The sequence below is a fragment of the Anser brachyrhynchus genome (assembly GCF_964034855.1).
Source record: "Anser brachyrhynchus genome assembly, chromosome: 4".
Lineage (NCBI taxonomy): Eukaryota > Metazoa > Chordata > Aves > Anseriformes > Anatidae > Anser > Anser brachyrhynchus.
The window spans coordinates 66,835,672-66,853,110 of NC_137698.1; the positions used below are offsets into that span (position 1 = coordinate 66,835,672).

Genomic DNA, 17,439 nt, shown 5'->3' on the forward strand with positions numbered 1-17,439 from the left:
CTACAAAAATGAGATGAGACTGGAAAAAAGTAGAGAACTATGTAAAGTATCAGCTGTAATAACTGTCCAGGGATCAACATCTAATTTCAGAATGAAGAAATGTTGGGGGAGAAAGAAAAATAGCAACACAATGACCTTCTTTCCTTTCTCATTGATGATGGAAAATAAAACAGAAACATCCTCAACTTCAAAAGTAAAGATTATCAAATCTTCACCTCTGAAAAGGTGGGAAAGTAAAAGATATTTGGTCCTTGCACCTGTGTAGACCACATTTATTTATACGCAGCACCTCTAGGTGCCAACACCAGAACCCCAGAACCCCTATGTCTGCACTGGCAGTACCAGCCAGTGCTGTGCTGGAACCTGGAGCTCTCCAGAGCCTGCCCTATCCTGTCTTGTCCACTCCTGTCCATGCACAAAATCCTTTCAACCTCAGGATGTCCTGTCTGCTTACACACTGGTACCATCAAGTTTTCAAGGTTGTGCACAAAACCTATTCTCTTTTTCAGGTCAGAGGGAAAGCGTGTCAGCAGCAATGCCAAACGAGCCAGGGCCTGCTACCTTATGATCATGAACATTTTCTTGATGGACATGCATGGCCTGGTACGTAGCTGAAGCCTCAGGTACAGGGAAGTGTCCCAAAACAAGGATCCAGTCCTTCCAGCAGCTTTGGGTGAACTATTCTGGAGTCTAATATTCTGAATTTTGTACCTGGTTATCGGAAGCAAGTACAGTATAAATAGTGGCTGACAATGCTACCTACAGTTCAGAAAGTAACCGTGAGAGCCTGTAAATGTAATAAATGGGAAAATATTCCTAGAACTTGACAGAAATAAGAGAGGAAGCCTTGAAAATAGTGGTATTTGTTTTGTATATAATGACCCTAATCTATCTGATAGAGCTGGTTTATTCTGTCCCTCCCTCACGCATTATTTTATTGTTTTGGATTTTTTCTTGCAAAGACAAAAGGTTTTGTGAGCAATGCACAGTGCACATGAAATCCCAACTCCCTGAAGACAGTGGCAAAGAGTACAAGGAGCAAGTTTACACCCAAATACACAACACCATGGTTAAACCAGTTTGAATCAAGAAGACACTTCCCTTCAGCATCTGTGTAGAAGATATTCAAACTCTCTGATTGTAGAAAAATAACCTAGATGCTTCTGTTAGTAACCTAAGCTTGCTACATACTCGGTGAAGCTTTGGGGGGGACAATTCAGGGCACTGAAGTCAGAGAATCTCTCTTTCTCCATTGTGTATAATGGATGCTTAAGACTCCCACTCAGACACCAAATTAGACAGTATCAGAGTGTGGATTCCTCTGTGGAGACGGGAGATGGCACTGAAATGTTCTTTTAGGAGCTTCCTCTGATTGCTCTGACAGCTGTAACTGGAAGAAATGTCACCTTGCAGGGCATTTGATCCCAAAAGTTAACCAACACAGTTGACTAAAAATGCATCGCATAATTTTTATCTACAAACAGAGAAAATGAACATGTTCTCTTCTCTCCATGAGAAAGAATTATATAGAAAAATTATTAGTGAAAATAAATCAGTAATAAATTACTTGAATGAGGTACAAAGTCTCAAAAAAACACATTGGTGGTTTGTGGGGAAAAAAAAAAGCAAATCATTTTTGTAAATGCATCTAAATTTCTGTGACCAAAGCTTTTGCAATTTCTACAGCTCCTGAGAGCCTCTCAACAGGAGCTCAGCAATCACTGTCCCTTGTGTGTCCTCAGTCTGTTGAAATTTATGATTTTTATTGTCTACCATTTTAAGCCTGCCCCCCTGCCCTTAACTGTTAAGTGCAGTGCTTTCATTTTTTCCAGGAGCCAAGTGGACTTCTTTTTGTTAAGCTGATATAAAAACTCTCATACAGAGATAATTTTCTCCTCTCACCATTTGAATTAGAGATGTTTATAGACCACCTCCTCGGGCATCACGTCAAGTTTACCTTGCTACTCCCACTTCTATGTTAAAAATCTCATAAGGAGGAATGGAATGAGGAGAAAGCCTTTAACAAAACCAACAGACAACATTCCCTGTGTGCATGCAAATGCTTTCCCCAAGATTATGAGCCAAATCCTTACTGTGTGGCAAATATTAGTTGTCCACCGACTTAAGTAGGTCAGTTCACATGAGAAAGATTAGCAGAATTCTGCTCTAAATTTGCAGTGCAATGCAAATCTGTGAGACTACATTTGTGGATAACCTGCCATGCCATTTAAAAATGCTACTTATGATCAATCCCAGTAACAACGCACATAATCTGATCTGGTCAAAATATACAAGAGGATGAGGGGAAAAGAACCTTTGATCAAAAATATGTTTGTTATTTGTTATTTCATAGTAGTTCAGTCCTCCTCTTATTAACAGCCCACTAATTGAGCTGAATACTGTACAAACAGAAATAAAAGAGCACCTTGTCCTAAAGAATTTACAGGCAAACTACAAAATGGAAGAGCTAGGTACAGATCAGTCAGAGACACACAAGTAAACACTGAGTCAGTAATGAGGATGGAGGCCTGGTTTTGAGCTTTCTTTAAAAGAAGGTCATTAAAGGCTTTGTGGAGAGCAGCAATAAACAAAACCTGGCTTCAAGAGGCTGGAAAATAACTGCATAACAAGAACAGAGAGAGCTTAGAGGTAAAAGGAGGAAGACAGGCTGGCAGGTCAAGAGCTTTTTTTATTTTATTCCCTCCCCAAAGATGGAAAAGACTAAGTGTATTAAGAAGTATACTAAAGAGTGCAAGATGTTCTGAGAAATTGTCAGTAAAGAGCGAGAGATAAGGAGAAAAGTGAAAGACAAGAGCAGGCTCAAGACAGATACCAATACAGACTGAAGGTGCCAGTAAGAAAACAGAACAGTTAAAAGGAGGATAACAAACAAAAACTGGGTCTGTGCCAAGAGGAGAAAAACCTGTGGACTGGAAGAGAAATGAGGAAGAAAACTGTCAATCTAACTTTGTCAAGAGTTTTGGGGAAAAAGACTGGAGAAAGGTGAAGATGGAGAAACAAGAAAGGAAGGATCCACAAATTGAAGCAGGAGGCAGCCAGTACCTTAAGAAAGAAATCAAAAATAGCAAAAACGTAAATAGGATTGAGAAGTAAGGTTGGATAACAGTGTAGTTTAGCTGAATGATGAAGGAATTGAAGCAGAAGAGAACAAACCTGGGCTGAACAACCGTTGACTATGTTTGTTCATTATAGCTCCATAAGGAAGCTCTGCAGCATGAGAGTGGGAAGAATTAGGTATTTGAAGACACCTGGTCCTATGTGATCCTGTCTATAAATACCTGGTGAATGTATGGGCTTCCTGTTGTGCTCCCGCAGAACGTTTTTGTTCTTCTGTTAAACACATTCACACAAAGAGCTTCCATTTAACTTTGTTAGAAACTGGTATCAGAGCAAAATCTTTAATAATTTATACTCAGTATCTGAAATAGAGCAGAGCAGTCAGTACTTCTTTTCCATTTTACTACCTCCCTACGCATCACAGTCTGAATTAGAACAATTAAACTTGAACAGCAACAGAAAGAAAAAATATTCAATACTTCAATACTTTCTTTGTCTAACAAAACTTTTCACATACAGATCATTCTGTAGTTCATTTCCTAAAACACGATGACTTTAAATCAAATGGAACTGAATTTTGAATTGGCACTGAACTTCAAACTAATGGTTTTTGAAGAATAAGAGATTCAAAGAACTGTGAGGTTAAAAATCCTTCGAAGTCTGCTTTTGTTATAAATCTGTAACTATTTTCTTAAAGTTTGTGTAGTCACCTGAGTCTTTTTAGTGCTTTGACAGAATTTGCTTCTAACCATATCCTAACATCTGCAAATTGTATGTATCAGTACCAAATTTCTCTTCTCGTCTTGGAATGGAATAGGATAGCATATACAGTCAACTACAGAAAAATACAATAAAATACTTAGCCAACCCTTTAAGTTTATATTTCATTGCAATTGAATTTGTTCACCAACAGAGGATATTTATGAGCCAGATGCTCTCTTCCCTGTACGCATATCTAGTTTATGTACCGAGATATAAAAAGCTCAGCTACTGACCTCTCCAATTAGGCCATTGGCATATTAGCTTGTCTTTTTATTTATTTATTTAATGCCCAGGAAAATAAGATTATATAGTACAGTCATACTCCTGTTCAGAAATAGTGGAGCTCATTGTCTGCCACTCATCTGAAGGGGAAAACAAGGAATTATCCTGTGATAGAAAGCTCCTCCCCTGGTCTTCCTCCAGCCTTGCTGAGCACGGCAAGGAGGGACTCGGAGCTCTCAGCCAGGGAAAAGCATTTTGCAGGATAGCAAATACACTCCCTCTGGGTTTGAGTAGTTTTACTTCTCACTGTTTGAGAATGCTACCTTTCAAATAGTGTTTTTCTCTGCTGTCTAATCCTCCTTTAGTACTTCCAGCCAGAACGGACATTCACTCCGGACCATACTCCCCGACATGAGACAAGACCTACGCTGCAAGTAGCGGTGGGAATACCCAGGCTCACTTTGAGGAAGTTAGATCTTAGAAACCCTCTAGCCCTGACAGCACAGACCTCTGCATGAGCTGTACGCCTTGGAGGGAAGTTACCCCAAGGTGATTAAAGTAGCAATGGTACAAACATCTTTCCACCTTCCCTCATTTTGAAGACATTGAAGTACATCTCATTACACGATGCCCATTCGGCAAAGGAAATAATCTAATCGCTTTGTTATATATAGCAATGAGTGTACCATAAATGATCCTGATAAGAGTTTGCATTAAAAATAAAAGTCTGTATGCCCACATATTTCTGAATAGCCCTCTTTATATTTCTTGTCTCACAAAGACAAATATAAGATACAGAACAATTATACGATTTCATTCTTAATTCTTTGACAGCTTAAACAAAAACAGTTACTGCCAAAAGTTAACATATAAAAAGTAATAAAAGAAAAATTGTGTCAATCATAACCCTCAAGTAAAAAGTAAATCATCGTCTTACGCTAGCAGCTCTGTAGTAACTGCTCAGAATCTTTAAATTTATAGCCTTTCATTTACATTTCAGTATACATTCTTTGGTTACTGTATGTTGAATTGAATATTTAATATTGAGAATGATGAAGTAGCCCAACAATTTTGGAAAACCTAATAGCTACTATCACAACTGGAAACTACCCTATTATTCACAAAGGGGCAGCTCCTTTACCACGCTACCTTTTGCCATGTTAAACCTAAAAATAACACCACCCCAGAAAAAATCACTTATTTTTAGCCAATATACTCTAGACACAGAATAAAACTGATGCCTCCCAGCGCCTGGCAATTTTAGAAAGCAAGCAATTAAAAATTACCACCAAGCAATTTAAATAACAGAGCCAGACTTCCCTGAACATCCTTCACCCTGCCCGTTCCTGTGAAGGTGGCGTGAGGATCTGCGGCAGGGACAGCACCGTTTGAAGGTTTGCAGACAGGAAGAACCGAATCCACAACACACACACGTGGCTTTCCACGCAGCTGCCAGCAGTTCTGCTCTTCTCTTTTGCAGGGGGCGGTGGTGATGGCAGAGCTAACCAGCACATGCCTAATGTAATGATCTTTTCCACAGCCGGGAGAATGCAGCCAGGCTATTTGGACATGGTGGTTCCTGCAAGGAGTCCCCTTGAGGCTGAGCCAGGACGAATGCCCTTCACTGTGACATCCCTGTGCCCCCAGGATGCGCTCCCTGTGACACCAGCTCCCCTCTAGGGACTATGTCTCAGGTCGGTGGGGAAGGGGCAGGTTCTCCCGTCCCGTCCCAGCAGCTGCACACACCGCAGCCCTCTCCAAGCTCCGCGATGTCACATTAATCCACTCTGGCAAACCTGCACTGGGTACTACGTGCAGGGGTTTCCTTCAGAGAAAGGAAGAAATTGGAAAACTAAACAGTTTCTTGTCTACTGGCTTAAGGCTGCTCAGAGAAAGCAAGCAGTGGAAGAGCAGGAGCTACCAGGCAAAAATCATAGTATCTGGCAAGGGGGAAGAGTGCCCAGAGGCCCAAATCTGGTGAGCTCACAGCCTTGCACAGCACCAAAGTACTATATTAGAGACAACAACCACATCTTTGCACCAGTCTTCTGTGGTTTAAAATCACATCTAAGCCAAATCTTGCAGTTTCTCAGCTGAGGAGTGCCAGGAACAGGTTAACAAGGGCACAGAGAAATTACCATCAACACTAATGGAGTGAGCTGTGCGTGCTCTAGGGGCAAGTTTTTATTTGGCAGATTTCAGAACACCATAACAGACTCCAGAAGGGTCTAGGTTTCACCAGAGAGATGGAAAGCAAAGATGCAAAATTACAGGGGAAGGAAAAGCAGAAAGAACTGGTGAGATGCCAAACAGAGAAGCTGGAAATTCTCCCAAAACTTACTAATTTGGAGATGAAGCCTATTAAGTGACTGCAGCAGGAATGGGAAGACTGGTCCAAGGGAAAGAGCACTGGACTTGGAATCAGTGACCAAGACTTTCAACAGCGGTTACTGCGCTCCCAACAGTTTCTCAAATGGAAAAACACAAATATACAATACATACATACACACATAAACATATACACATATATATATCTTCCAAAAGAGAAGCACATTATACTTTTTGAAAATGGAGTTTAGTTTTATAAATACTTCATACCAACATTCATTAACTTATGTACTTAGAGCATCACTTGCGTGCTGCCTCATACGTAGTGCATGAGGCAGCGTGCACCTTGCTGCACTGCCTGGTGTGTACTGGACACTTCCTTTCTAAAGTGATGCCTGTGACAGCATCCTCTCTCCAAATTACCCTACAACAGCAATTCACTGCCATGTTCTACTGTTGTGAAGGGGAGAAAAATCGCTGAGATGTATGCCTCTGCATACTGCTATCCTACATATTCATGATATATGCATTTTATTCAAATTAACATTATTATTCCATGCTTTTATCCACACAAAAAGCAGGAAATCTGCCCACACCACTTACAACTGATTAACCTGCAAAGCAGGAATAGGTCCTAAGAAGGACAGGTCCTGCTGGAAAGGGCTGGAAATCACGAAGGGAAGAAGTTTCAGCAACTGCTCATGATCACAAGGACAGATGACAGGCAGCACGGCACAGCGTTGGAGGTTGCTGATGGGCGCTGTCACGGCGGTGGAGCCTCAGGAGCTGAAGTGCACGCGCCTCCGCAGCACTTCACCCAGCACACAGCCAGAAGGGCTCCCAGGGGAGACCTTCCAGTCCACAACCAGCCAGGGCAGCAATTACAAAACCAACTTCATGCTCTAAGATCTACATACTGAATATCTTCATGACTGTCAGGCTCTGGACTAGGGCATGAAGCTGTCTGAGACAGGGAAGCTTGAAAAGAGGCTAACAGAGAACCTGCAAATATGCACATGGTGTGAATAAATATGAAATTGCCACTCAGAGGCTGAAGAGATGGCCCTGAAAAACACAGAACAGAAAGTGGCATGAGAAAGGAGTTTACAGCAGAAGAAGCAGTACTGACAGAACTAAGACACTGCGTGCATATTTGTGCAAGAAAGAAAGTGGGAGGAGAGGGAGCAAGTGTGGTGAGAGCAGGATGCAAACCCGCACTGCTGGTCACGTTCGTGCTTCCTGACTGGCAATGGATTCCCAAAACATTGGGAAAGGAAAGCAGTTTCTAAAAGGGCTTCCAAAAGCAGCACTGAAGGGATTCAGAGTTCAGAGGAGGGCTATGAAGATAATAAGAGGACTGGAGCACCTGTTGTACGAGGACAGGCTGAGAGAACTGGGCCTGTTTAGCTTGGAAAAGAGAAGACTGAGGGGAGACCTCATCGATGTGTATAAGTACCTGAGGGGAGGGTGTTGAGTGGATGGAGCCAGTCTCTTTTCGGTTGTGCCCAGCGACAGGATGAGAGGCAAAGGGCACAAACTGAAGCACAGGAGGTTCCGGCTCAATATGAGGAGGCACTTCTTTGCTGTTAGAGTGACAGGGCACTGGGACAGGCTGCCCAGAGAGGCTGTGGGGTCTCCTTCTCTGGAGATACTCAAACCCCACCTGGACGCCACCCTGCGCAATGTGCTCTAGGTGATCCTGCTCAGCGGGGGAGGTTGGACTAGATGATCTTCAGCAGTCCATTCCAACCTCAGCCATGCTGTGATTAAGCTGGTAAGATACAGAAATCCTGGACAGATGGAGCTTGAACAATTTCAACAGCAAAAATTAAGAGGAGACACATTAAAACAGACATAACGAGACAAACTTTTTACACAAGACCAGGAGAGGAAACAGAGGAAATTCTTTTAAATATTATGACCTGTCATAAAATACCAGAAGTTGCCTGAGAATTTGTAAAAATATCAAAACTATTTTTGAGACTTTAGCAAATAATTAAGAATCAAATCAAATCAACACACTGTGTTGGCTTTCACATTAAAAAGCAAACCACAGCCACTCTTCTTAACATTTTGCTAATTCGAAACTGGAAATATTTCTGGAAATAATAATTCGGGAACACTTCCAGCACATGACAAGTCTAACAAAACAAAACAAAATCAGCATAGAGGATCATTTATTACTGTCTTTGCATTCTACACACAATCACACTAAGATGACAACTTTGAAGGGAACTTAGCCCAAAAGACTATGCTCTTCACAGGGCTGGAGAGAAATGACATGACGTGTGACATGACATTCCCCCTGCCTCCTCCTTTTCACCAGTGGCTTTAATTAATTCAGAGATCTAAAGTGCAAAGAGCTTTTCCTCCAGAATTTCCTCACACCACAATGAGTAGTTACCTATTTCTCTGCTCTACAACAACTGAGAATCTGGCCATTTTGGGGTGCATGCACAACCCAGCTATGCTGGGCCTGTAAGAAGAAACTTCTGCAGAACAAAAAGGCTGTTCTACAAAGCAATACAGCACTATATTTTTTCTGATATCAATTTTTTTCAGATAAAATTTACTGTAGACACAGCCTGAAGAGAGATGCAATCTCTCAAATTTAAACAACAACAACAAATTGCATCAATATAAGCAATGATTTTGTTATTAGACTCTCCTCCAGATCATCCGAATATTTAAGCTACAGTGGCATCTGAAGCACCTGCTGCAAGAGCTGCAGTCTCTGAAATAATACTCACCTGGTAAAACAACAGCTAAAAATAAATTTAAGCTATTAAATGCACAACAAAAACAAACAAAATACAACTATCAGATATCAAAAAACCAAATACATTAGCAACAATAATAATAAAATATTTGTAGATAAACGTAGAAATAAAGCTAGCACTGAATGGAAATAGAAGTTCATGAGGCATGCTTAAGACCAAATTTTGAGGGCATTTCACATAATGAAACCCTAAACTACATTGCCGTAAGCAACAAATGCACCTATATGTCATGTTCCACTTCTGGCCACCCTTATACCAACAGCAGGAATCAAATTCAGAAAAAGAACAAATCATAGAGGTGATTTGGCATTGGAAATGGATAATTACAAGGTAAACGATGGCTGCAGACAGCTCCTTATAGGAGTAAGTTGGAAGGAATGTAAGCCCAACCATCCAAAGGAATTATTTGTATTGCACACAGTGAGTGCAAATTAAATAAAGGAAACTACCCATTGCTTATTTTGAACAATACTTACAAGGGTAGGTATAGCGGGAAAGCTATTAATTGATTTTTCAACCTAATAAAAGGACCAAGCACCTGCAAATTAAGTGTTGCAATGAAAACAGAAGAGATGCCTGGCCCCAGGAGGATCTGAAAATGCCAGGCAAAGTGCTTCGCCTACCCAGCACAGAAACTGCCAGCTGAGGAGGGGGCTCACTGGAATCAGCCAGCTGAAAACACTGAACACAAAGATGTTCCCTCCCAGAGCTTCAAGGTCTCAGATAAGGTCACAAAGTACACATGCTTGTTGATGTAACATCTTGGTGCCACCAAATATTCCCTGAAAAACTGGGAGACAGTCTCACCTTATCATGCAATAGCATGGTGACAACTCATATGGGAAATCCAATATCATTTCATTTCATTTGAGAGGATTATATTCTAGGTATATTCTGCAACTTCACCTCCTGCTGAAGTTGCATCAAGTGGCAACAACAACAACAAAAAATTGTATTTGCGGAACTGGAAAAAACCCCAACTAAAAAGAACAAAAATCTGTGTTTTAGTGATTGAGATACTCACCTTGGGCAAGGGAAATTTTGGGCTCTACCCTGCTTTATAAGAGAAGGAAGGAACAAGAGCCCTCACCCAGCACCAGTCTAAAGGCCTTTGGGAGGTCTGCTAAGCAGACACAAGCACTACCATGTCACAGAATCATTAAGGCTGGAAAAGACCTTCAAGATCATCTGGTCCAACCATACCCATATGTAACCAGCCACTCCAACAAAAGGAGGGGAGTGGTGGCTCCTTAACCATACAATTTCTGCTGAACTCCAAAAAACTATTTAAGGTTACTTACAGCCAGATAGGGACTAACCCAGTCACTGTGCAAGCATAACTTCTAGATCTTAAAATATCCTTAGACTGTAACAGAATGAGCTAATTTCAACTAATGAATTGCTGAGCCAGCACAATGAAAAGAACAGAACATGGGCAAAGTAATGCAATAACGGTGTGGTTATGACAATTATAAATCAAAGGAAAGATAATGATGTCTCCATGTTTCAAGGAACAGCTCCCCAGGGAGGGTCGAGGAAGACCATCTGCGAGACAGGGACACCATGCCCAAGGGCACAGTGACCAGTGATCTGGTCACATCGTGACCTACCTCTGTGCCTGCCTGCCGCCCTTCCTTGCTCTGATTATCCCACTGCTGCAGACCACCAAGTCTTAGCTGTGCTGCTGGTTGTCCATAAATACTGCCAACCGGTACGAGCTGTTAAAAACCATATCTACCTCCTCATATAACCAATCTCTGTTCTTGCCAGGTAACACCGTTGCACAGCCACTCCACAGAAGCTAACCTATACTAACCTGATGTTAAAAACAAAAAAAAAAGAAAATACTGTTGCATTTTCTGTTGGGCTAAATGTATGCATGCAAGAAATGCTCTAAGCCTGGGCTGAGCTTCCAGGAAAACTCACCGCTTAGTTTCAGAAACTGCGTGGTGCTTTGGTACGGTCTCACCAGCTAGCAGCTCGGGCCTTGCTATTCTAGGCTTCTGCCCACCAAAAATGCTAAGCGTTTAGCAATTTTTCAGATCTCAATGGGAGCAATCCAGTAAATTCAGCCATTTCAACAAGTAGGCAGGCAACGAACTTGATGCCGTATATTTGTATTTATCACATTTGTATTTAAGCACATACCTAAGCCCTATTCGGGATCCAACTATAAATCTCATCCTCGCACCAGTTAAGCGCTTGTAAAAAACTTTAACCAGATGAAATTAGATTATAGAAGAGCCTTTAGAATAAGATGTGACACACAGCTCTGGTAGTATGTATATTGCACAGTTCTATTTAAAGAAGCTTAATCTAAAAATTTTCTTGGTAACATACTTAGTAGTTTAACTTCTATGACTCCTTTAGGCAGTAATTAAGAGTGGCTTCTTAATTATTCAACTTATCTATAATAAACCAGGAAGATTTATCTTTGATTCGTGCCAACGTGACCAATGGAAATAAGCATTTCACATTCAACAGAAAACACATGAATAAACCAGTAATTTAATACAGTATTATTTCAGAAGAAGCACGGTAAACTATCTATCTATACATATTGGTAAGTAAAATAGAAATCACAAAAGCCATTTAACCTGAAAGTTTAACTGAAGATTTTTAGGAACGCTGTAGCCAAGAAGACCCCTTTCTACAGGCACGCCATTCACCAGCTACCTGTGCACGGTGATGGAGAGGCTGAGACACAGAGGTTCAATCCCTGCTTACTACTTCTGAAACAACACTTCAGAACTGCCATCTTGCTCCTTTCCATTAGCTGAACTGAAGTGGGGTTTCACCTTAGAGTTTGTGGGATGAAAGACCCCAAACAGGACGAAGCAATGGCTGCAGCCCCGCAGCTCGGGGATCTGAGAGCATCCCAGCAGCGCCTTGCCCAGCCGCACTCCCTCAGGTGCAGGAACCCCACTCAGCCCCCACATTGTGCTCAAACAAACAGTTTTAAATGCTGAGATTTCAACGTTTCCCTCTGCGTTGTCTTTTCTTCATAGCACAACACCAAGATCACTCACTTGCTAAAGGCCCAATACTCTGAGAGCCCCAGAACTACCACGGGCAGGCACTGGGTGCACTCTGAGCTCAACTCCTTCACCCTTTGGCAGCATGACCCTGACCACCAAACACTCACTGTAACAGGGATTTACTAACATTTCACTTTAATGCAAGTGATTTTCTATACCAAGCCTCCTAAATGTTGCGTTTTTGAAAGTCTACTTTTTTTTTTTTTGGACAGAAAGAGCCTTTTAGCATGAAACAAGGTTCTCTACAACCATTGTGTATTCTGAGCAAAAATCCCTTTTCATCTCACCATTTTGAAATTCAGCATTTTGGTGGCATGCAAATCAGAGTGAAACACACAAGTAGTAATGTAATATTTCTGTATTTTGCCACATTATGCTAATTTTCCAAAAAGGAAATAATCCAGAATCAACTGGGAAGGCATGTTTCATCAGGATTAAAATATCAATTGTGCTTCAGAGTATGGGAAGTTTTATAAAATGGCAACTCACCTTTGAGGAAACAGTAATCAGAAAGAGAAAGAGGCAAGTAAAGAAACCCATACCAGCTGTAAGCAATCAAAGCTGTGAGTTTCTCCATTCACAGCTTCCAACACCAGGAATGACAAAGCGAGTACAACCAGAAAGCACAGGCTGGGAGCACAGCAACTGATTAAAGAGGCAAAATCAACCCAGCCCTTGGCAATAACTGCTATTACATCTGTAAATATATCAAAAAGAAGCAATACAGGCAAAGAACTGTTAATGGGAAGTTTGGTATCTGACGCTATGAAAGTCTTCAATAGTGTTCTTTAACAGCATGGCAGCTTTTCTGCAGCATAGCCAGACTTCTAGGCAATTGCTGAGAAAAATGCAATCAGAACTAGTATCTATCTTACATTTCATGGATACCTTAATAGGATTTTATATTTACACTTGAAAGTCTTATTTTTGAGATCTGACCATACCAGACATTGCTCCGGCTTAAAATACTGTAAGTCCATGAGGTCTTTAAGGCTTTACGATGACATCACTCAAATACTGTGATCTGAATTCATGAAATGGTGATGACATTCAGTCGTAACCATAAACGAATGAAGGGAATAATTTATAATACCAAATAAGAAAAGAGTTCTGAGAAGCAGTGTTTGTCCTTGAAATAAAACAGAGAGCACACGTGGAAAAAAATAAATAAATAAATAAATAAATCAGTATTTTCAAGTCATGGGATGATCCATGATCTCTTCTGCTCTTAGAAACTTGCCTTACCCTCCAGCATCACCAGTCCTCAAAGCCAACACTTTGCAGCTGTGGGAGAAGGTTCATGACCCAGCCCCCAGTTACTCACTGCAATAGCTGGAATTTGATAACTCTCAGACCACCTTCTTACAGGCAAAGTTCAAGAAGAAAAGAGCAGGTAAACATATGATGGCAGTATTTGAAATAGTAACAAAAGGATGAAAAGGGAACAAAAGAAACGCAATTCTACATTTCATTTAACAATCAGATTCCCTCAGAGTCACTTCACCACCCCATGCAATTTGTGAAGATGGCAAATTTGTCCCAACCTCTGCTCGACAACTGGGCTGTCCTAAAGCTTGTCCATACAAGTAAGCATCAGCTGCACCCTGTAAGAAAGCACTGGCCAGCATAGGTGGCAGGGCTTGTTCAGGGCTTTGGCACCAGCTGGCCACTCCCTGGCTTTGAGGACAGCTGGGGGCGGCGCACAAGCTACCAGAGGATGCACAATCACTCTCCTCCCTTCTCTTCCCTGGCTTTGGGGGCTCTCCCCTCCTCCCCACCTTTTCTTACCTGCCATTTCTGTTGCTCCTGAATTAGCACATTCCTTCCACTTCAAGATCAGTTGGCTTGTTTCTCTCTCTCCCTCACACACACACACATTAACATGAAAACTCCTGAAAACCTTTGAAGTCACATATCATGAGATATAGTTGTTCTAACAGAGATTCTGCTAAATTAGGTTGCTGCCACCACAGCAGAGCGTGTGCCATTCACAAGTCTCACTCGCTCCCACTTCTTTCTATGGTAAAGAGCTGTTACTGTTGTATTTACTGCACAGAACCTGTTTGGAAAAAAAATAATAATCCAGTTAGAGATGGATTCACAACAAGCTAGACTTTGACCCTTAGTTTTGACTTTGCCTGTCTTTTGTTTGTTTGTGAAGCCCTGTAATTGTTTACATTCAATATAAATTGAATCTGCAGCATGCAAAACCTGGACTCTGCAGACTCCGTAGGTAACCTAGGGTTAGAGGTTAAAAAACATTGACATCATGACAAATTGCTGTAATTTGAAGAATAATCTGAAATCCTGCTGGGACACAATTGAGTCTGTGAGCCTAGTTGTTAATGATAATAAAAGCTGACATAGTAAAAATGATAAAATTAAAGAGAACACCCAGTAATATAAGTGCCTCCAGCATATGACATTGACGATCCAGTTAAGGGGGCTGGTAAAAATCTCGTTGGCAAGTATCTTAATGCTCCACTTCCAGTTTCAGAGAGCTCCACTTGTTTGGGAAAACACAATGACTGTGGGCTTTTGTCTTTTCTTGCTTACATGCTCTCTGTTTGTCATCACTTTAAAAACATGCAGTTTACATAAGGACTTCAGTAGTGCAAGGTCATAATTCTACTTTCCTGATTAGTTTATATCTATGTAGCAATAGATAAAAACTGTATTTTTAATGTATTACACCCATGATACTTTTCTCCGTGTCTTTGACATATCATAAACCAGCTGGCAACATAAAATATAAATTGGCTAGCAATAAGAACAGATGAATCATTAATTACTCTGTACCAAAATGAGAAAGATCAGTTTTACAGTATTAAATGGCACGTGTAGCTGGTAATTAAAAATTATATTTAAATAAAAAGATCTCGATAAGCATTATTTAGAACACTATTACATATTTTTACTTTAAAATATTAATATTTCTCAGGCAGAATTTTAAAGTCTGGGCTACTGAAATTTGCTCTGGCTTTGCTTCTTTATTTTTTACTCTCGACCAATACCTAGATATTATGGATTACTGCATATCTTCATAAACATTGTAAGATTTTTATTAAAATTTCACACTGAATTGTGTTTTTCACAGGGCTCACACTTCAGCTTATTATTCTCAGCTTTGCAGGATCGGGGGGGTAATGTCTTCTCACAAAGACAACTTAGAAGACAAGTAAACCATATGCTGCTAATGGTAAAAACAAAACAAAAATAATGCTCCCCAAACTAAAGCAAAGAGAACTCTGACATTTCTTCTGATGGTATGGTCAAATGGGGTAGAAGGTAGTCACATCAAGAATTGCCTGTACAATTGGAAAATGAATACGAGAGAATAGGTAGATCAGCTAAACCCAAGAAACCGCTCGGATTTGCTTCAGAAGTGCAGGAAGACTCAGATCCATCCTTTGGACTGGATGCTGTGATGAAGTCTACAACAGTAACACCACCGACACTGGCTTGCTTCCAAACCTTTTCCAGTTTAATCCCTAAAATAAGCACTCAAAATCGAAGATTGCAAGGTTAAAAAATGCTATGTCTTTATTCATAATTAGCAGCCAACTGCTACTGCTACCCTATCTTATCGTATAGAAAATGAATGCAATTGATCTCTGCCTTTGAATGGCAAATCACATTTGCAATTATTTCCAGGGTGGGTTTTTTTCTTTTCTTTTCTATTTTTTTTTCATGAATGAAAGCTGTGCCTGGGGATCAAAAGCTGCACTCTCAGCCTGTTATCTTCATCCAGAGGATTCTGAAGGCACTGACTGGTACACAAAAATCCAGTATCCTTTGACACACTTCTACGTTGCACAACATATAGGTGTCATTTTTGATTACTACTTAATCAAAGAAGTTCTTATATTTCTACTCATTCTCTTAAATATTTAGCTTATTCTCATCTTCTAGGTAGCTTGTTCTCATCAGCTAATTTCTCCTAAGATCTTGTCTTCTATCTGCTCTTTCCACATCCAGCAGCTTCTTACTGACACCTGCCAAAGTAAGCATCCAGGCTGAGCCGACCAATTTTCTTCTTGTCAAAGTAGGATTTTTTTATATTTTTTTTTTGATGAAGTAGGAGCCAGAAAGGAAATGGCTTCCAACTGCCCATCTCCTGAACAAAAAGGGGAAATGCTGTCCAAACCAAAATATTTGCCAATCACGTTTTCCTTCAGGGCACGCAATCCAACCATATCACAGCAGCTACGGAAAAGCAGCAGGAAGCCCTTCACTGGTGTGAGGCACATTGAAGAAACAGTTCAAAGGCAACGTCATGAAAGCCACGAGTCCCCAGGATAAGCTGAATGCTCATTTCTTCACCCAAAGTGCTGTCATTGATCACGGGGCTGCCCAATTGGTGTCTTTGAAGTGCTGCAGGCTTTTCACAGAGATACTAGATTTCCTCCACTCAAACTGTTTAAGAGTTCCAGGTTCAAATTTTAAAGTAATATTTCAAGAGGACTATTTCCAATCTAGAAATTGGAAAAAATGTCAGAAAAATGTATGCAGTCATGTGTTGTGAATTGGCACACAATTAATTACAATGAATACTGCTCCCACTCTGAACGCCATGGGGTATGGGAAGCAGACCTAGTCACTTGGTTTGTCAAGAAAAGGTGAATCACGTTACTCAATTTTAATTGTCACTAACAATAAAGTATTCTAAATACAAACTTATTTTAAAACCATACCACAACAGAGCAATCCTAATTATACAACGTTGATATGTGCTTTGTTCTACTTTGTACATCAGATTTTTGCAGCCCTCTGTAACCAGGCTTTAACTGGTTTTCTGTCACTAAAAAGCAGCGCTATACAAACAGACAAATGAAGGCTCCACACTGATCCCAGTCCTTATTTCCCTTGGACCATCACAGACTTCACAAAGGAGTCCCTCGTAAAGCAGGCTGATTTTGTAGGAACTTTTGCACAGATCAGATTATGCAAGGCTGGGGCCCTGCTTGCTTTGTTCTTGTACGAATGAGCATCTGCTTTGGCACACTTGGCACTAAGCCCGCATTTCTAAAATTCAAGTGTTTTTCTGGGCACATCCCCAGCCCCTTGAAGAGGAACAAAGATGGAAAAACTGCAGAAGAGTGACATAGTTTCTTACTTCAACGGTATCGCTGCTTTTTGAAAAATATCATCAGTTCTTAGATAAGATGTAAAATTTATAAATTTACTCCTCCAAAACCCAACAAAAACCACAACCAACTCTGAAAAACAAA

At 40.7% G+C, this 17,439-nt stretch overlaps 1 protein-coding gene and 1 long non-coding RNA gene across 2 annotated transcripts in view; one reads left to right on the forward strand and one right to left on the reverse strand.

Annotated features, from left to right (window-relative positions):
• Positions 1–16,683, forward strand: part of LOC308193884 — a 38,499-nt gene extending 21,816 nt beyond the window's left edge. Inside the window, exons 2-3 of the long non-coding RNA XR_013950024.1 lie at positions 91–225; positions 510–16,683. This is a non-coding gene — a long non-coding RNA (uncharacterized lncRNA). The remainder of the gene's footprint in view (positions 1–90; positions 226–509) is intronic.
• PPP2R2C (protein phosphatase 2 regulatory subunit Bgamma) overlaps positions 1–17,439 on the reverse strand; it is a 186,444-nt gene that overhangs the window by 133,768 nt on the left and 35,237 nt on the right.